General features: G+C 50.4%; 1 protein-coding gene and 1 long non-coding RNA gene across 3 annotated transcripts in view; one reads left to right on the forward strand and one right to left on the reverse strand.

Moving 5' to 3' along the window:
* Positions 1-21590, forward strand: part of GNAO1 (G protein subunit alpha o1) — a 168843-nt gene that overhangs the window by 93591 nt on the left and 53662 nt on the right. The window lies entirely within an intron of this gene.
* Positions 7829-20928, reverse strand: LOC129050809 (uncharacterized). Its single transcript, XR_008514621.1, has 3 exons — positions 19991-20928; positions 18661-18749; positions 7829-8575 (listed from the first exon to the last, which is right to left on the reverse strand). It is a non-coding gene; the product is annotated as an uncharacterized LOC129050809 (long non-coding RNA).

Here is a 21590-nt window from a genome sequence, read left to right on the forward strand (position 1 = left end):
TCCTGACTATGTCTGGGACCTCATTTGGTCCAAGCCCCAGAATTGAGCCCTTTGTGGATGTATAATCCCTTTCTGGCCACCAGATATACCGTGGAGGAGCCTAGGAAACCAGTAAGGTAGATTTTAGTTTGCTGAAGGAAGAGGCGCCAGGGACTGAGAAAGGGTTAGGTTTGAGGCAGCAGCACCACGTGGGGAAGGCTGTGTGGGGTGGGGACAGCCAAGGTGGTATCTGCCCCTGCCCTGCTGGGAGTGTAGTGGGGGTCACAGTCCCACACATGTGAGATGGAGATGGCTTCCCTAGGAAAACCAGAGCCACTTTCCATCCTCCCGCTACACACATCTGCACACACGCTCATCTGCGTCTGCTTTACTCAGCTCCGTTCCCTCTTCTTTCTTTGCTGGGCAACCAACAGTGGTCTTATGTCACTGCTGAAGCCCTCGCTCTGAGTAAATTAGGACATGTTGGTTGCAAGTGATGGAAGATACAACCACACTGGCAAACTGGCTTATTCAAACAAAATAAAACACAAAACAGCCACAGGCCCAGAGAGTCAGAAATTCAGACACACATGTGGGGAGTGGGGGCTTGATCAGCAGCTCAGGGGACGTCCCTGGCTTCCCCCATCTCTCCACTCTGCCCCACTATGTGGTTTTCACCCTCGACTCCACAGCATCACTCCTGCACCAAGGAGGAAAATGGCTCCAGCAGCTAAGTCATCACTTGTAACCTTGTGTGCATCCTAGGACATCACCAAACACAAGGTGCAGCTGAGCAGCCACCAAGTCCTGTGAGTCCCTCTCTCTCTCTCTGTCTCTTTGTGTCTCTGTTGTCTCTGTGTGTGTGTGTGTGTGTGTGTGTGTCTGTCTGTCTGTCTGTCTGTCTCTCTCTCTTATTGCCCCTCCTTGACCCAATCACCATGACCAAGGGGGCTGAGGGGGATTCCTGGGACAAGAGTGAATCCCCCAGAGGAATACCAGAAGCTCCTGAAAAAGGAAATAGAATAGGAGGAAATGGGTGCTGGAGAGGCCACCAGCCACCCACAGATCTCTCCTTGCCATTGGGGCTACCAGCTGTGCTGCTCCATGCAGGAGATGACTCATGTCGTAGGGTGGAGGGCCGGCCAGGCTGAGTCCAGTGCAACAGGACCATGAGATGGCTGAGCTTGGCGGCAAGCCAGCACTGCTGCTCCCATGGCAGCCTCTCCCCTGAGGTCCTGGGTGGCAGGACACATGGGTGCACAGCCCCGAGCCCACCACTCACCAATGGTCTCGCCTTTCCACTGTGGCTGCAGCAGGGGGCCAGGGAAGACTGGGAGGTGAAGAGGGGAGATGGGCTGGTAACAGAAGAGGCCTCCACTAGAAGTCAGGTCCCTTGGAGCCTGCCCCAGGCAGCAACAGCCTTAGAGCTAGTCAACACCTGTCTGCCAGGCAGTGGACTTAGCACTAGTCACCTGACTCACTGACCCTCAGATTCCTCATCTGAAAACTGGAGATCATAATAATACCTACTCACAGGGTTGTTGTGGCTAAAAGAAATGATGCATGTTAACAGCTAAGCAAGGTGCCTGGCACCAAGTAAGTGCTCAGAAAACAGCTACTGCCATCTCCTTCCTCTTGCCCATACCTCATTGCCTGTCAGTGAAGGGCCAGGACAGGAGCCTGGGTGTGACATTTGTTTCAGAACCAGAGCAAAGGGTTGGTGTCAAGGCCTCTTAGCTACTACAGGTCAAAGAGGTGGTGTCATCCCTTCCCAGAATCACCTGTCCCTTCTGATTTCAGGCTGGGAGACAGTGTGCCTCAGCACCTGCCCTCTTGCTGGCTTTGCAGGAGTGGAGCTGAGGAGAGCTGCTTCTGACTCGGGGCCCAGCATGGCCTGAGAGAGAAACCCAAAGAGACAGAGACAGGAGAGAGCAGGAGAGATCACAGACAGGGAGGAGAGTGGCAGACACTGTGTGACGGGGAAACACTGAGATGGCGCGCTGCATAGACCGTGCACCAGTGTCCAGTGTCGGCGGTGCACTCGGCACAGCACCTGCGCAGAGTAAATGCTCCTGAAATGGCTACTGCTCCATTCCTTTTCATTAGGGCTGCCTATGGCTCTGTGAATGTCATTCCACAGCCCCTCCAGCCAGACGTGTCTTCTTTCTCCCCTGGATGCCTTCAGCACCTGGCTGTCTCATTCACTCACTGGTTTATTTACTTGAGAAATATGGACATGGCCTTCTCTGTGCCAGCAGCATGCTGAGTGCTTTGTGCACCATGGTGAACTAATGCAAGCAGGTGTGCTGCTGCCTAGAGCTCAGCTCACTGGACAGCCTCAGTGATTCCAGAGAGCAGAGTGTCCTGAGAGCAGGCCTGTCCTAGCCTGTGCTGAGGACGGGGTATCTGACAAACAGCTGAAGGGATTGGCACTGGTGGGGCAAACAAGACTGGGAGGTGGGGAGGAAGAACATTTCAGGCAGGTAGAACAGCCTGTGCAGAGGCTCTGAGGCAGGGGAGTCCCATCCCAGCGTAAGGGTCTGAGAGAAGGCCAGTGTGGCTGGAGCCCAGAGGTCGGTGGGGATAATGGCAGGAGATGAGGTGGAAGAAAGAGGCAGGGGCCGGCTCTTTCAGGTGAGAAGAGCTTCCAGGCCATGGAAGGAATTTTGGCTTTGTTCCTGGCTCAGCAGGAAGCCACTGAAGGTTTTAAGCAAGGCACAGACATGGCTTCCCTTAGGAGAGCCTTGCAGTGGCCATAGGGAGAAGGGAGAGATGGGCAGCAAGAATGGCAGCAGGGAGAGGGGCTGACAGGCTCCTGCAGGCATCCAGGCATGGTCCAGAGAGAGAGCTGGGCCTTGCTCTGGGTCTCCATCATTCACCCAACATGGAACCCCTGTGGCATGGCACAGAGCATGCCAGACCCTGCAGGTGTCTGTTGAGTAGGCAGAGAGAAGCCCACTGCCCTTAACCAACACAGATGGGACCCCAGACCCACAGCATAACAGCAGCCCTGGCCTCCCTGCACCAGGAGTCCTGGGAGAAACCACCTCCAGACTCTATGCATCCAGAGAGCGGCCATCTCCCTCCCACAGCCCCTGACCACAGCCCTTACTGGGTATTCTGACCTCTACTCCCTCTGTCCCCACTCCAGCATTAGTTTCCTCATCTGTACAATAGGGATCAGGTATATATTTACAATGATAAAGTAACCCTGCATGGGGCACCCTTGCAATACACTGCACTTCACCAAACACAGCATGAATGTGTCACTACCACTGGCACCCACAGACCTTTCTTGGCCCAGACAGTGAGCTCGTATCACCCAGGCCAGAGCTCTCCTTCCTACCTCCCGAGCCAGCGCAGGAGGAGCTTATTGAGGAGATGTGGATTGGAGGCAGATGTGGACTGGGAGCATCAGCACCAACAGACTCCGCTTCCCCAGTATCTCTGGTCTGAGGTCTGAGGGCACAGTCCTGAAATAGCTCCCTGCCGAATTAGGTAGTTTTCCCAGCTCTGTGGGGGCCCTCCCCCTTCTTTCCCAGCTTTCTATCTCCCTTCCTCCTTCCTGCTGCATTTGTCATGGCAACCCCACTCCCTGCCTGGTGCCTAGACCAACTGGTTCCCCTGATGATTACTGGCGAAGGAGAGGAAGGGCGGCTCTCCGGGCCCAGGCTTGCTCCCTGGGCACAGTCCTTCAGGCGAGAGCACCTGCTGAGGACACAGACCAGGCTTCATCACTGTTTTTAGTCTGTGGTTATGGACTTGAATGATTAAGTCCTTGACTCCCAGATATTTCCCTCCCCAGGACTAAGTCCAAGAGTTATACTCTATAGCCAGAAGCCTGATGATAAGGTCACAGACTATTGTGTCTTCTCATGGAGAACCACCGTGCACATTTTTGACGTGAAGCTCTGTGTGATGCAGTAAAGAGCACAGGCTTTGGTGTCAGACAGGCCCACTGGTAAAAGCTGGCTCCCCGATTTTTAGCTTTGTGACCTCAGGCCAGTTCCTTAATGATCCTAAACCTCAGTTTCTTTATCTGTAAAATGACAATAATACTAGTGTATATCAGTCAGGATACAGGCTCATCTGCTGTAACAAAGACCCCCAAAATAACAGTGACGTGACTAAGAAATGCATTGCCTGAGCAGCCCAGATGTGACACAGGGTTGAGCCCTCTGCCATGTTGCTCTGTCACACCTGGGGTCTCTGCATCCATTGCAGGTCTAGGATGCCACTCCAGCCGTACCTTCTAGCCAGCAGCAAAGGGAGTAGGGGAAATGGAGGGCTGTCTTTTGCAGAAGGGTGATTGGATTGTAGGAAGTTTCCATGGTGTGGGCCAAGAGCTGTCTTGAGTTGGGGGAAGAGCTGATGCCAAGCAGTGTTCCACAGGGATGATTGGAAGTCCCCTCACTAGACGTGGTTATGACATATCAGATTTACTTTTTATCCATGGCCCAGTGATTATCCCCGACCCAGAACATCAGAATTTTAGCCCCGTCTGCCCCGGCCACAGAGGGGCGAGCTTCCCTTCACATGACGAGAATCCCCGCCTTGCTGAGCAGCTCCTGGTGGACTGCATCGGGGCTGTGCAGCCTCCCAAGGAGGCTTTGCTGTGTCCAGCACTCCCCCACCTCCCCAGGGAGGCTGTGCCGACTGCCCCGTGCATCCCTTCATTGTGTGTCCCCATCCCTTGTAGTCCGTGGCAGCTTTGTGGGAGCTTAACTGCCACAGACTGCTTTCTAGGTAAGCACTTTGCTGTGAACAAGCAATTTTGTGCTAGAAGAATCACTGATGCTCTTCTAGCCCAGGATATGGTCGACACGCTTCCCACCCAGGGCTTCACAAGCCTTTGTTTGTTTGTTTCGAGTAATTCTAGTAAGTTATATAACCACTGTCTGGAACTTGTTGCTCTCACTCAGGTCGTTCCTTTCACAGAGGGGACACTGAGGCATAGTGTGGGACTTGGCTGAGATCATCCTACCAGGTGACAGCAGAGCTGAGAAGAGAATCAGCTTCCTGTGTTCTAGGCCAGGGATTTTCCCATCTGTGTGCCTCTTGCCTGTCCCCACTGAAAGCAAGAACCACGCTCCCAGTTTCCAGAAACTGCTCCAGGTCTGCCTTCCCTGCTCCAGGGTTCCTGTCCCATGCCCCCGTCGGCATCTGGCCCCCCAAGCAGTCAGAGGGCAGGGCTGCTGTCTTCTGCTTCTCCTGCTGCCACATTTGCCCCACAGCATCCGGCCTGCTGGGGGGCAGATCAGCCTGTCACTGAGAATGAAGCACCCAAGTTTGGGGCCAGGACCTCTTTTTTGCCATCCATCAATTAGAGTGGTTCAGGTTGTCACTCTAAGACTTTCACCCTCACTTGCACTCCACTTGCCTCCAGGAGTGACAGGAAAGGGCAGCACTGGCACCTCTGTGTGCCTGCACCGTTGCAAGCACATTCCTCATGTTAACCCATTTGATCCTCTTCTCTTGCACCTTGGAGGGCACCGTGTTTCTTGCCAGGACCCTGATTGATACGTGGGTTCTATTATTCTCATTCTACACGTGAGAAAAGTTCAGGGAAGGGACTAGCCCAAGGTCACACCACTCATAAGTGGTGGAGCTGAGCTCAAACCCAAGCAATTCAGCTTCAGAGTGGATTTTAACCAGGGGTCCACAACCCCTGGGCCACAGACCAGTACCGGTCCATGGCCTGTTAGGAAGTGGTCCACACAGTGGGAGGTGAGCAGTGGGCCAGTGAGCAAAGCTTCATCTGCATTTACAGCCACTCCCCATTGCTCACATTACTGCCTGAGCTCCGCCTCCTGTCAGATAAGCAGGCATTAGAGTCTCAGGAGCGTGAACCCTATTGTGAACTGTGCATGCAAGGGATCTAGGTTGTGTTCTCTTTATGAGAATCTAATGCCTGATGATCTGTCACTGTCTCCCATCACCCCCAGATGGGACTGTCTAGTTGCAGGAAAACAAACTCAGAGCTCCCACTGATTCTATGTCATGGTGAGTTGTATAATTATTTCATTATATATTACAATGTAATAGTAATAGAAATAAAGTGCACAATAAATGTAATGGGCTTGAATCATCCCCAAACCATCCCCCATTCCCAGTCTGGAAAAATTGTCTTCCATGAAACTGGTCCCTGGTGCCAAAAAGGTTGGGGACCGCTGCTTTTAACCCACCCAACGGGGATGCACGCCCACATCATCCACCTCGACTTTCCAACCAGGAAAATCACTGGGAGCCACAGCCTTGGACCAGGCACTGAGCCTAGCACATAGTTGATAACCAGTGAGTACTGAGAAACCAGGAAGAGGGCAGCCTCAGCCAGCCATCAGAGTGACTCTGGCGTCAGCTGTGCCTACAGCTGGCCAGCCACGCCATGGTCACGTCCTGCTGGCAGTCGGGGCTGAGGTGCCTCTGAGCAATGGAGGCCTCCTCTGCTCCAGTTGAGGCTGATTTTACTACCTTGGCTGGCTCATGGGGTCTCGCCAGTCACCAGGATAGGAGGATGAAAAGACTGCTCCCAAGTGTCCGCATATGGGGCACGCCAGGAAGTAAGACCAGAGCACATACTTGGGCTCCTGGCTGTAGAAGTTCCCAAGCTATATAAGGAGAGGAGAATCAGGCCTGGCCTCTAAAAGGAGGCTGCTTCCTCCTGGGGAAAAGTCAGGGGAGGTGGGAAAATGCAGCCTTCACAGCCCTGTGTCATAAGCCACTCAGCTCTGATAGCAAGAGTGGCCGGCGTGGGGGCCGGTCTTCCCTTTGCGTGACTTTCTGGCCTCTGGAGAGTCAGGAGCTCAGGTAGCCTGGGGTCCCCTGGAACTCAGCAGCAGGGGTGGAGGGGGGTAGGGTCTTTGTCATGAACCGGAAGCATACCAGGCCTTCACTTAGAACACTGACCCCTCACAGAAAGACCAGCCCCGAGGCCCTGCCTCGGCTGGCAGGGTGACCTCAGGCCCATCCCTTACCCTACAGGGTCTCCATTTTTTCATCCATTAGATCTGAGGAACGACATCGAAGATCACCCCTCCCCCACCCTACCTCCTTTTTAGTTCTATAAATTCCCCTGGCAGAACTTAATTGCTAAGTTTAGGTGATTGCCAAGCACAAGGTTCTTCCTTTGTATCCAGAAAAGAGAGAGGGGGGGAAAAGAAGAGAAAAAAACACAGAGTTTCAAAGTTAGGGCACCTGTGTTCAATTGAAGATTGACTTTCTCTTAAGGAGGGAGTTGATGTTCCCACAGCCGCTGGGCTGTTAGCAGCAAAAGCAGCCCAGCAGAAGGGGCAGCCTTGGCAAGCCCCCAGTGCAGGCCACTTGGACCACTTGCCCCACGGTATCCAGCGCACTGGGGTGCAGATCAGCCTGTCACTGAGAATGATGCACTCAAGTTTGGGGCTGGGACCTCTTTTTTGCCATCCATCAAGGAGAGTGGTTCAGGGTTGTCACTCTAAGACGGGAGTATAGCCCGGGGCTGGGGACTGTAGAAATGGGCATGGTCCCCACCCGGTGGGGATGGGGACACTAGTGTGGACTGGCACACATGGGCCATGGAGCCATCGGAGGGAAGCCACTAAATCAGGCAGAAAAACACTGTCAAGTGTTAGCACCGCAGCATCTGTGTCAAGGGTAACCATGTCTCAGGGACGCAGGAGATGAGCAGCCCCGTGCAAAGCTGTCAGTTTTAGTCTGATCAGTCCAGAAGGCTCCCGGTGTGGGGAGAGGAAGGATGGATTTCAGTAGCAGCTTGCTAGATGAGGATGAGATGGCAGAGCATACGGCGCAGGCTTGAGGAGGGGGTATGGAGGCCAGGGAGGCCTTTGGGCAGCTGGCTGACAGCACTGTTACAAACATTTTGCACGCATTTTATTGATTGGCCCACTCCTCAAACCCAGAGCACATAGGCAAGTGTCCCATGGTACCATTGGGGTACCTGGAACCCAGAGCAGTGGGGAATGTCCCTGCCCCAGTCCCCCAAACAATTGCACCAGCCTCTCCAGCTTCCCACTGCCTCTCCTGCCTCCCACCCCATAATCTGTGCTCCACACAACAGCCAAAGTGAGCTTTTAAAAATGCATATCTAATCCCCTGCCTAAAAGTGCTCAGTGGCATCTTTGCTCTCAGGATAAAGCCAGCCTTATCTCCTGTAGCTCCTGCCACAGGCTCTGCTGCTGACTCTTTAAATGCCACGACCTCCTGGCCTCAGGGCTTTTTAGTGAGTTGTCTCCTCCATAGGGGACTTCTCCACCACTGCTTCCCTCCCCCAGGCCTGGGTTCCACCATCACCTCCCCTCCCTTGGAAGCCTTTCCTGACTCTCCATATAGGCTGGGCCTCTTGTCCTGACTCTCAGACCCCTGGTGTGTGTGCTCACCTGAGTATTTGATCAATGTTTGTGCCCCCTGACCCAACAAGGCTGTAAGGGACAGGGGCAGGGCCTATATGACTTCAGTTGGAGTCAGTCTCCAGTACCCAGCACAGTGCCTGGCCCAGAATTGGTGGGTGTTCTATTAAAGTCTGCAGCTAGTCCGTAGTAGAGCTGTTCTTGATCCCAGATGTTTGAGCACCTGGCCCATTGCTTTCTGTTATGGCCCCCTGTAAAATCAGAGCAGACAGTTAAAATCAGATCCTGGAGACCCAGAATGAGTTTGGAACCTGAGTTCTAGAACCCACTTGTTCATGGGCCCTCTTGCAGGCCTCAGTTTTTTCACCTGCTGAATTGAAACCACACCTGCCTACGCACTGTGCAGGAAGCAAGGAGTAGGGGTCACACACGTGAGGCATGTGAGAGGGGGTGCCTCCTGAAAGCTGGCTCTGTGCATCCACTCCTGGAACCTGGCCCCTCTCCAGGCAAGGCACAGAGGCAAGCACCTCCAAAAGAAACCCTATACCCATTAGCATTCCCTCCCTACCACTCTGCCTGCAGCCCCTGGCAACCACTAATCTGCTCTCTGTCTCTATGGATTTGTCTATTCTGGACATTTTATATAAATGGAATCATACACTATGTACTCTTTTGCATCTTGCTTCTTTCACTTGGCATAATGTTTTCAAGGTTTTTCCGTGTTGTAGCTGAATCACATCTCATTGTATGGATATACCAAATTTCATTCATCCATTCATCATTTGATGGACATTGAGGTTGTTTCCACCTTTTGGCTACTATGAATAATGCTGCTATGAACATTCATGTACAAGTTTTGTACAGACTCATGTTTTCATTTCTCTTGGGTACATAACTAGGGGCGAAACTGATGGTTCATAAGGTAGTTCCGTGTTTGACTTTCTGAGGAACTGTCAAACTGTTTTCCAAAGTGGCTACACCGTCTTACATTCCCATCTTCCGCATATGGAGGTTCCAGTGTCTCCCCATTCTCACTAATACATGTTATTGTTCATCGTTTTTATTATAGCCATCCTCGTGGCTATAACTCATTCTGGTTTTCATTTGCATTTCCCCAGTGATTAATGATATTGAGCATCTTTTCATGTGCTTTCGGCCATTTGTGTATTTTCTTCAGAGAAATGTCTATTCAGAATTAGCCCATCTCTAAATGGGGTTATTTGTCTTATGGTTAAGTTGTAAGAGTTCTTTATTCTGGATATGAGTCCTTTATTAGATATGCGATTTGCAAATATTTTCTCCCCTTCTGTGCATTATCTTTCGAATTTTGTGATGGTGCCCTTTGAAGTCTCACCTCATTCTGCCCTTGCCTCTGCCCCCTTGCCAGAGTCCCTCACTCCTCCAGACCTACTCATCTGTCTCTGTTCCTTTATGCTGCTGCAACAAAATACCTTAGAATGGGTAATTTAGAAACAACAGAAATGAATTGCCCACATTTCTGGAGGATGAGAAGTCCAACATCAAGATACCAGCAGATTTGCTGTCTGGTGAGGGTTTCTTCTCTGCTCCATAGATGGTACCCTATCACTGCATCCTAAGGTGGCAGAAGGGACAAAAGGCTCCCTCAAACCTGTTTATAAGGGCACTGATCTCATTTGAGATGGCAACGCTCTTATGATCTAATTGCCTCCCAAAGGCCCCACCTCTTAATATCTTTGCCTTGGGGATTAGGTTTTGAGCATGCGAATTGTGGATGGACACAGATATTCTGACCATAGCACCATTGCCTGCCCTGCCTTCAGGACTTGCACTCTTTTGGAGCTGAAGGAACTGGCTCTTTCTTGCTCCACATTGCTCCGCATTCCCCACCAGCATTCCCCAGCAGGCTCTTGCCCAGCAGACAATCTGAACTGCACCCAGGCTGCAGTCATCCCTGAGTTTGGGGGCTTCTAAGGCTGTGTGCTGAGTTGTGCCTGCAGCAGGAGGAGCCTACGATTCACTGAGCATCCCCCTGTGCCCACGTGCTGGATGCCTTGCAGGCATGGATATATCCCACTGCATGCCCAGAACAATCTCAAAAGATACTGGTATTTTTCTACCCTGTGGATAAAATGGAGTCAGAATTTAAATTTGGATTTTTTTTTTAAGACAAGGTCTAGCTTTATCACCCAGGCTGGAGTATGATGGCATGATCTTGGCTCACTGCAATCTCTGCCTCCCAGGCTCAAACCATCCTCCCACCTCAGTCTCCTAAGTAGCTGGGACTACAGGCACACATCACCATACCCAGCTAATTTTTGTATTTTTTGTAGAGATAGGGTTACATTATGTTGCCCAGGCTGGTCTTGAACTCGTGAGCTCAAGTGACCCACCCACCTCAGCCTCCCAAAGTGCTGGGATTACAGGCATGAGCCACTATGCCTGGCCAAATTTAGAATTTAAAATGGAGTTGTTCACTGTCTTCCTACACAGCATGTTCATGGCTTATGAGCTGCACGTTCAGCTCTGCTGTCCTGTTTGATAATTGCCTACTCTGAAAAGGACCCAGTATTTAAAAATACTGGAGAAAGTATTAATACCTCCCTAGGTATAAGCCCTAGTATGGTAGCAACAGAAGTTTCTTGACACTCTGGAAAATGCCCAACTCCACCGCTGTAACCAGCAGCCCTGAAATCTCAAGGCCTCAACATAGTGAACGTTAGTTCCTTGCTCCCACCACAGTCTAATGTGGAAGTGCTGGGGGTTGCCCTGTCCCACGTAGGCCCGAGCCAACTCCCCTGTGGTCAGTGGTTCAGCCTCAGCTGAGGGTCTTCTGCTGGACTCCTGGTATCAGGCCAGTGGACTGGGGAAGGTCACAAGGGAAGTTTTTGGGCCCGGGCCAGAACTTGGTCCCTGGTCACACCTAACTGTGGGGAAGTCTGTGAAATGGCTAGCTGTGACCTCAGGAAGAAGAGATGAAGTACTTTTGTCAATAGGGAGCCAGTCTCTGGCATAGTGCTCAGGTGTGGAATTTTAGCCAAACTGCTGCCAACTGGAAGCAGCACCTCTGCTGGGGTGACAGGTCCATTTTCTTGGCTCTGTTGGCTGTTTTCTGCTCCTCACTTGGGCCCAGCTGAGCAGTTCAACAGCTTTGCTTCTCTGTGACATGACAGAGCCCACCTGAAAATTCATTTCTTGGTGGCTATGGTGGTGGCTTCTCACCCTGTCTCCTGTCCCAGCTCTAAAAATGGATTGCCCTTCTGATATGAACATGCATGACATCTCTGGAATACGAGTCCCATGTTCTGTGTGCAGACAGTGTGCCAGCAGCTTCTCCTGTGTGATGTCAGTGTTTCCCTGGCATGGAACACATACTTTGGTGGAATATGAGATTAAATGGTATGTGGATAAACCTTTTATTCCTACTTTTGTAGTTGCATATCGGTTTTAATATGTACTTGAAAAAAGATCACATAACATATCAAACTCATAATTTCATATCTATGACTGAACATGAGGCTAATTTCAGAGCTGTCCTGATATCGGATGGGGGAAAGTGATGAATGAATGACTGGGTTTGGGAACATTGCATGGGGTGAAGAGGCTCAGATGCCCAACCGCCTCCCCGGACTTGCTAGTGTGTGACCTCTCTGCACCTTTCCTCCTCTGTAGCATGTTCCCACATGAACATAGGGTATAGGAAGGTTGGTGTGTCAAGTGATTAACAGCAGTACCTGGCACATATTTCATGCTTAGTAGGTGATAGGTTCTAATGTTGTTAGGAAACACCAAGTCATATCACTTAACTGTGCCAACAGTGTTGAGACAGGCTTATTACTATATAGATGAGCTAAGAAAGGTTAAGTCGCTTGCCTAACTGGCAGCAGAGCCATGCGCTGACCCCCAGTGTGCCTGACTCCTGCCTAGGCCAGGCTCTGCAAGGGGAGTTTACTTGCAATCCTGGCTGTGGCACTAACTTAGGGGGACACTGCAGGCAGGCCCCGTCGCTCTCTGGGCTTCAAGCTTCCCATAGGTGGGATGGGGGACCAGCATAACTCTTTGTGCAGGATAAGTCTCGCAAAATGTGGGGGCTGCTCTCTTTGCTCCAACCACAGCAGAAGCTTTTGCTTTAAAAAAAAAAAAAAAAAAAAAAGTGGACTGGGTGTGAGCTAGGTGTCTGCATGCAATGCCCCTCCCAGATCCTCTGCCTGTCTCTGGATTCTTTCTGCTGCCTCTCTTGTCACACTTCTTTATGACCAAGCTTCCAACCTACCCCAAGCGTAAACCATCATTGGTTTGTCTGTCATCTGGTGATGGACATTTCACTTGTTTCCATTCTGGGACTCTTATGAATAATGCTGCCAGAACATTGATGTACAAGTTTTTGTGTGGACATATGTTTTCATTTCTGGTGGTAACTACCCAGGAATAGAATTGCTGGGTCACGTTGGGAGGGTATGTTAACTGCATAAGAAACTTCCAAACTACTTCCCCAAGTGGTGATACTGTTGAAAATTCTACCAGCAACGTATAAGGGTTCCTGTTGTCCTGCACACTCACTGACATTTGGATTGCCAGCCCTTTTCATTAGCTGCTCAAGTTTGTGCACAGTGGTATTTCACTGTGGTTTTAATCTGCCTTTCCGTGGTGACTAATTATATTTGGCACCTTTTAACATACCTTTGGGCCATTCGTATATCTTCTCTTGTAAAGTAACTGTTCAGGTCTTTTATTCTTCCCTTTTATTGGGTTGTTTGTCTTCTTATTAATGAGTTTTAAGATTTTTTTAATATCCCTGATACAAGTTCCTTGTCAGTTATATGTATTGTTTCATATTTTCTGCCAGTCTGTGGCTTGCCTTTACAATTAGCATTTTTAAATGGATTGTTTAATGAGTGTTGATTTGTCCACCCTCCAGCTTCCATGTCTAGTCCATACCTCCCTTTCCAGCATTGGGAGCCCTTTGCTAGTTATTTCTCTTTGGCTGTGAGAGGTCTTCGTCTGCAGATAAAGAAGTGGTAATGGCATCAGAGGTTGAACTTGTGGACTCTGGGGTCAGACAGTCCTGGGTCCAAGTCCCAGCTCTGTGGCTCACAGATGGGCAAGTCCTTCTTGTCTGCTCTCTGGGCCTTGCTTTTCTGGTGTGTAATATGATGATAATAAGTCACCTACCTCCTTGTGCTGCTGGGAAGATTAAATGAGATGATGATCTCAGGGGCCTAGCACCTATCAAGGGCACACAAAGGCTGGGCTGTACCTATTAGCACTCCTGTTGCTAAGGCGCGCTAGCACCCCAGGCCCAGCCCATGTGAAACCACTCCACACAAAGCAGGCTTCTTCTGCCTTCCATCTTTAAATCGAAAGCACCACCTTTCTCCCAGTTATCGAAGCAGAGACCCTGGACTCCTCCTTCCCCTCCATGTGTCGCTTCCTGTTCCAGAATGGCTCTTGAATCAGCCCTTCCTCTCGCTGCCCAGGCCACTGCCCCAGTGAGGCAGCCTTCCCTCTTCCCGGTGTTCATACGGTGCTCCTCACCGAGGTGGTCTCCCTGCCTCTGCCTCCCAATATTCCACCCTGCTTGCCGCTGACACTGTTGTCAAAGGCATCCTTTCTGAATCAGAAACCCGGGGCTCCTGGGTGGGTGTTTGGGGGAGACCACCTTGCACAGGCAAGGCTCAGCTGTCACTGGCGTCTTCCTTGGTTATAAATAACAGGCTCTATTCTTAGCCAACCAGCAGTTAATTCTCTTCCCGTACCTTCCAGAGCCTCTATTAGGGACCTTGGCCGTCCTTACTGGAGACAGGCCATTCCTTGGCCTTTGGCAGGACCCATTCCTTTGATACGTGATCAGAAAATTCAATTATAAAGCCAATTACTGATTTCCTGAGCTTTACAAGGGAGACTGGAAAGTTTGATTAAGTTTGAATTTGTGTTTGGCCGATTGCCAGCCAAAACCGAATGGGCCTGTGGGAGATTTCTGTTGTTGCTGATTCTGTTCCTGTTTTGCGGCAGCACTCTTGGGGTAGGGACAGGCACACTGGTGTTGTGTTGTGGGTTTTTTAGCCCCCCTTACTTGCTGAATGGCTGTTCCTCTGTTGTGATGCATGAGATGTAAATCCCCCAAAGACCGGTTGCCAGAGCGATGGGCTGGAATTGAGCTCAGCTAAACAAAGTCCTTCAGCTTTGAAGGGAGAAGCGCTTGTTTCCCATGTGGAGTTGAGTTATAGTGGCCCTCAACAAGGCTGCATTCAAGGATGCCTGCATGAACAGGCATGCAGAGGGGGTCGCTGAGCCTGCTGGAGGATCTTAAGCAGCGTGTCTGGGCTCTAACTGCCTCTAGGACCTACCCAGGGGGACACACAGATGCTGAGGCTGAGGATCAAGGCTATTCAGGGTGCCTCTGCCCAGCTGGTCGCTCTCACCCTACAACCTGCAGGACTGGCCTTCAACCAGTAACAGCCTGCTGGGCTCCAACTAGAGCCCAGCACAGGTGGGGATTGAAAAGCAACCCTTTGTCTCTAGCCAAAGCACTTGCTTTTTTAGATACTTCTGGGAAACCAAACAGAACCCGTGATGGGACCAGGTTGGAGTTCCAGGTCAGAATCTGAGTTAGTTCTGGAGACCCAAGTTCCTTCCCTAGCAATGAAATGAGGGAATCCCAGTTCTCTGGAAGCTGTAGCCATCCCACAACTCTTCCTACAAGGTATACATTATTCAGGGGAGATGGTGGGGCCCCACTTCAAAGCGTCTCCCTCATGCCTAAAATCTCCCAGTTAGAGCCCTTTGGGTGTTAAAGGTTTTTAGGTCTTTAAGAATCCTGGTTAAAGTACTAATACTCCTGGAAGGAGAAGCATCTACCAGTAAGGATTAGCCATCAGCTAACTGAGAAAACTGCCCTTTGGGAGTAGGACATGGGATTCCCTGTACCCAGGGTGGGGTCAGATGAACTCCACCTGCCTCCCAGCTTGCTTGAGGCCAGATCCAAATGTGTCCTCTTGCACCAGAAACATTCATATCTCTAACATTCATATCTGGTGTGATGTACCAGAGCTCACAGAGCACTCACGCCCTGCCCTGTACCCTCATCCACACAGCAAGCTCATGAGCCGGCACCACCTTGACCCCCGGTTGCAGAGAAGGAAGCCAAGGCTCAGAGAGGCCAACCACCTTGCCCAGCATCACACAGCTGGGGAGTACAGATTTTGGACTCAGACCTGGGATTTCTAAATCCAAACCCAAGCCTGTTTCCTGTGCGCACAGCCACCCACCCGGTGGATGCCATGGACACTGCACACCTGTTTTGTCTAACTGATGTGTGTGTGTGTGTGTGTGTGTGTGTGTGTGTGTGTGTATGCATGTGTTTAAAAGGTGGGAATTTTTTTGTTAAGTTTGAATTTCAGTTCTTTTCTTTTTTAAATGAAAGTGTTATAGCATCCTGGTGGAGTTGTGATTAGGAAATTCTGGGTTAGTCAGCTAGGCAGAATTGAAAAATAACCCAGCAGTGCTGGATGGAGTACTTTTTCCCCTCCTTAGAAATTCAGGTTTTGTCAAACTGGGGAGGAGGGAGTTGTGAAGATGGAAAAATGTGTGCAGCTGGGCTGGGTCAGGGAGTGTGTATTCTCTTCTTTATGTAGAACTAGACAATTAAAAAAATAGTTATCGAGTGGGAGTGCTGGCTCACGCCCATAATCCCAGCACTCTGGGAGGCAAAGGTGGGCGGATCACTTGAGCCCAGGAGTTTGAGACCAGCCTGGGAAACATAGCAAGACCCTGTCTCTACAAAATAAAAATAAAAAATTAGCCAGCCGTGGTGGTGCATGCCTGTGGTCCCAGCTACTGGTGAGGCTGCGGTGGGAGGATCACTTGAGCCCAGGAGGTCGAGACTATAGTAAGCCATGTTTATGCCACTGCACTGCAGCCTGGGCAACAGGGCGAGACCCTGTCTCAAAAAATAAAATAAAATAGTTATCTTTGTGTAGGATGATCTTCTGTATGTGCAGACATGAGGCAGCCTGTGAAAGATGGTAAGGAAACAGGTGAAGAGGAACCCTGGCTGGGTCCCAGGCTTTGGCAGGAAGAGGATACGAGCCCCAGATGCGGGTTAAGGGCTCTCAAACCAGGTGCACGCAGAGACTCCATTGTCACCTCCCTTCCAGCTTGCACTTACTGATCAGCGACAGTGATGATGACGAGGGCAGTAATAACTACCCCCACACGTGGGGCATATATGCCAGGCTCTGAGACACTCTATCATTTCTGTGTTACCCTGACAGTCTTCATTTTAATAGTGATATGCTTATTTTAACAAGAATCCAAAACATAGCCCATCTAGTTCATGACTGCCCAGATATTAGAATGGGGCCAAAGTATGGGTTTAACTTTTTTTAAAAAATGAGTTAATTAGGCCGGGCACGGTGGCTCACACCTGTAATCCCAGCACTTTGGGAGGCCGAAGCGGGCAGATCACGAGATCAGGAGATCAAGACCATCCTGGCTAACACGGTGAAACCCCATCTCTACTAAAAAATACAAAAAAATTAACCGGGCATGGTGGCGGGCGCCTGTAGTCCCAGCTACTTGAGAGGCTGAGGCAGGAGAATGGTGTGAACCCGGGAGGCGGAGCTTGCAGTGAGCTGAGATCACGCCACTGCTCTCCAGCCTGGGCAAGAGAGTGAGACTCTGTCTCAAAAAAAAAAAAAAAAAAAAAGGGTTAATTAAATAAAACATATGAATATAAGGACAGGGTGTCATGTGGATTGGGCAGAAATTGTGAAAACAAGACAGAAAGATCTGAAGTTTGGGAAGGCTTGCCTCATCCATATGAGCAGGTAAAATGATTAACCTCATTTTACAGATCAGGAAACCGAGGCTCAGAAAGGTTGAGTAACTTGCCTACAGTCACACAGCTGACAGATGGCAGAGCCAGCAACAAGACCCAGGCTTGCCTAACTCCAAAGGCAAGGCTTGGGGCTGCCGTCCAGGTGAACATTCCTACCTTCACTCTCCAGATGAAGCCCTCAGCGCTGGGTTAGCTAGCCTTCCTGGGGCTGTCCAACCCTGGAGAGAGAAGGCCTTTCTCACTGCTTTCTGAAGCATGAACAGAGGCGGATCCCACTCTAGGGAGGTAGGGCCCTGGGGCCTGCTTCCTCCGATCTGCTGCGTCTAACTCTCTCAAATAAAAGCCTTTTCAGAAAGGGCCTGGCATGAGGCTGCATGTGACTGGCAGGGCTGTGACTGCAAGGCTTCACTGTGCTTCCTTGCCCTTGCCCCAGCCCCACCCAGCCCGAGGCAGCCCCCACCTTCCTTTCTTCCCTGGTCTCTCTTAGCTCTTCCTTTCTTTCTTTTTTGTCTCTGAATCATTTTTTCCAATAAGCTGTTGATTGTCTGTGAAATAATTCTGAATGATTTCTAAAAGCCTCCTGATCACTGAAACCTCAGAGTTGGAAACACATTTATATTTATGTGGAACTGAGCTTTTAGAACATTATTAAATTTGCATGGGGAACTAGCAGAGTAGCCACTTCCACACAATCCAGATGATGAGGAAGCAGCATCTTCAGGAGGATGGAAATAGTTCCACAAGCCACTCTGCCTGGCTTATTACTTTACTGGGAGAAATCAGCACAGTCTACCTGGGGGTCCAGAGGCAGCACTGACCCAGACAATCTGAGCAAATGCTATGGCTTAGAAACCACTCAGATGCCTGTGTTTTATAATTGGCCAGCTTCCTAACCTGGGATTCTGGAGCTGCCACCTCAGAAATGAAAGGCAGATTGGGGTGTGTGTGTGTGTTTGTGTGCACATGTGCATGCGAGTGTGTGTGTGTCTGTGTCAAAGTGTAGGGATGTGTAGTTCCTGTGGGTGATTTAGTGTGTGCATGACTACATGCCTTCCCTCTCTAAGGAGAGAGGCTATAGCTTTTGTCCCATCTCAAAAGGGCCACTTGCACTAATGACCTACTATGTACCAGGTATGTAAGCTGCTAGCTGAGGCCTCTGAGCAGGATAATTCTCATAGAATTTACAGTTGAGAAAAGAGAAACAAACAGGAGAGGCTGTAGATAGTGGTCAGGTGGTACAGAGAATTTAAATAAATGGGTGGCTTCTCTCAGTCAAAGTGGTACCAGCTGGCCCCTGGCTGCAGCTCACCACGGCCAACTGTGTGACATAGTAACAGTTAACCTCCACTGACTGGTCACCATGCTCCAGGTACTGTCTTAAGTGGCTTGTATTCATTCCTTTAATCCTCATAACACCCTGAGAAGTTGGGACTATTTAAACAGATTAGAATGCTAAGGTTTTGTGAGGTCACACAGAGAGCGAGTGACAGAGTCCAGACTGAATCTGGGGTTACTCACCTCCAAATGCTTCCCTGGGTAAAATACTGGCCTCTCCAGACTTTATTTTTCTCAACTTTAAAATGGGTTGATTCTTATTTGGCATATCCCTGACAAAAAAAAAATAATATTTTTAAAAATATAAACTTTCACACAAATCGATCTGAAAATCAGTGTCCTGCTCCCACTTTGCTCTGGTGCCCTTGATGGAGCTGAAGTCTGGGTGGTTCCTGAGTTTTCTTAGATTCCTTCAGGGCTGCCAGTTGAACCACCAATGTGTGGAGTTTTACTTAAGCCTCATTTTATAAATCAGACCATTTGACTTGTCTCCCACTAACTTGTCAAAGTTCCAGCGAACAAGTTTTAGTTCCAGAAGCCAGATGCTTGCCACTGCCGGCTCCCTGAGGTGGGCGTTCTCACCAGCCCATTCCCTGCTGAGTAGCCACAGGCCCATCTCCCAACCCAGGGCAAGGCCACATTTTCTCAGACCTCTGAGAGCTCTGAAGTCAGCCTATGTGGCCGGGGTGGATACAGGCAAGCTGATGTGGACAGACGATACCGGTGAACAATACAAATAACAGATAGCCATGGCAGTCAGGTAAACAGAGTTTGGGCTTACGCTAATACAATTGATGGGGTGGGTTTGACCTTTTTTTTGTTTCAAGCCCTACCAAGAATACTAGTGGACCGTGTAACATACCTCAGTCAAAACAAAAGTGACTTGGATTTGCTTTTGAGGGTCAAAGAAAGGCCTTACAGAAGGGCTGTGGGGGAGCCGGAAGCACAGACTTGGGGGTCAGAAAGATCTAGACTCAAACCCCCCCAGCTCTTGCTTTCAGCTCTGTGCCCCGGGCCCCCTTTTTCCTCTGACTTGCTGTCAGTGATTTCTTCAGGGCATGAAGAGGCTGCAGGAAGGGCTTTCTCTGTTCGCCCTCTAAGCGCTTACCACAGAAGCTTGGCATTTTTCCATTATTTTTATGTATGTGCATGTGTGTGGAGAGAGATTGGGTTTTTTTAATTTTTTGGTTGCATTTTTTTGTTTTGTTTGGTGAGTTCTTCTTCACCAAAACCCTGACGTGTGCTTGTTTTATTGTGCTTCTCTTCCCAGTGGAACACAGCTAAACCATTCTGCCTGGTGGAGTGGCTCAGTCAGAGTGCCAGATGTGGGTGATTAATAAGCCGTAGTGGCCATCATGTTGAATTGTTACTATTGTCACTGAGTGTGCTGAGCACCTGACTGCACTAACTCGTTTAGAACTCAGCCGTCTGTGAGGTGCACGCTGTCACCATCCCCAATTTACAGACGAAGATACTGAGACCCTAATAGGCCTGCTCCCAAATGACTGCTCACAGCGTTACTCCCTTGATGTGGAGGTGTGGGCAGAAAGTCCTGGGCTCTGAACGCCCCCGCCCGGGGGTCCTGCCTGTGGGTCATCCAGCAGCAGCACCTCTGTCCAGTCTCACACTGATGTGAACCGTCTTCTCTGATCTGCAGCTCACAATCTACTTCCAGCCCCACTGTCACCCTCTCCCCATTTGTGTGCCGTGTTCAGTTCTCAGGGAACCTAGAACCAGCCCAAGCAGACTAAGGTTCCCTGGGTTCTAGAATCTTGATAGCTCAAACCACTGGCCTCTCCCTGAAGGGTTTCGACACGACCCCCACCACCCACCTCCTCCCTAGCCTCTGCTTCCCAGCCAGCCCTACCTCCTTCCCAGGATCCACCAGCTAAGTCACTGGTGACCGTGGAACAGTGAGCTAGCCCCGCCTCTCTGTGCCTCAGTTTCCCAACTTGTATGATGAGGGAGCATAGACAGCAGCAGTTCTATGGGCCCCTCCAGCTCAGACATTCTCCAAACCCCCATCATCTCTCATTTGACAACTGCAGTGGCCTCCTTGGAGTGCTCCCCAGAGCCACTCTTCCAGGCCTCCCAGCCCCATCTGGCTATACACAGCAGCCAGCATGAGTTTTTGAAACAATATTATTTTGTTTCCGCCTTTAAAACCCTCTGTGACTTCCTAACATACATAGAATAAAAGCCAAACTCCTTCCCATGGCCAACAGTGCCCTACATGACTGGGGGTCACGCCCAGGCTGCCCCTCCTCAGAAGGTGCTTTGAACACAGCCAGCCCGCCAGCCCCTGGTTGCTAGGAGCTCCTGCCGTGTTGCCGATACCATCACTGTGTGTATTGATTTCTCACCCAACTGGTGTCCTTAACTTCATATTTATGGCTTGCCCTGACATTTCCCTTTTCTTACCTGTTCCAAATTATTAAAAACAGCTGCTTTATAATTAATTGAGCGAATCACAGAAAAACACTTTTTTTCTGTCTATAAATAATTCCACCTTAACTCTTCTGGGAGGATAAAATCCTGTGACAAGGAACCAGCACACATCTGGCATCTGCTTTCTCCTCCCCAGCCTGGACTTGAATTTATGTGAACCATCTCTGGTTCTCTTCCCAGCCTGAAACAGGACCTCCACGCTCAGCCGACGTGGGGTCGGTGGAGAAGGGTCTCAGGAGTCCTGAGCAGCTTTTGACTGCTCGTTCTGCCTGCCTGTGGACTGCTTCCCATGATTTCACCACTGCCTTTTGTATGCTGAGCTCTGTGCCCTGTCCCATGCTGGGGTGGGGTGTGCCAGGGGAAGATATCACTCCTGCCCCAGAGGAATCACAGTCTTGTTTTCCAGATGGACACTTGGAGACCCAAGCAACCAAGTGGTGTGATGCCGAGCTCAGGGTGGGGTCAGAGGAGAGCCCCATGTGGAGGCTGGCAGGCAGCCTTCCCACAGCAAGACCCCCACCAGCGAGGCCTGCCACACAAAACGGGTGACCGGCTGCCGCAAGAGTCAGCTCTCTGTGTTCCCTGCAAGGGGCTCTGCTGAGGCCAGCATTTTCTGTGTGGACAGACCCTGAAATGGGAGATGCTGGGAAGCACCAGAGCATGAG

Source organism: Pongo abelii, chromosome 18, assembly GCF_028885655.2.
Source record: "Pongo abelii isolate AG06213 chromosome 18, NHGRI_mPonAbe1-v2.0_pri, whole genome shotgun sequence".
Lineage (NCBI taxonomy): Eukaryota > Metazoa > Chordata > Mammalia > Primates > Hominidae > Pongo > Pongo abelii.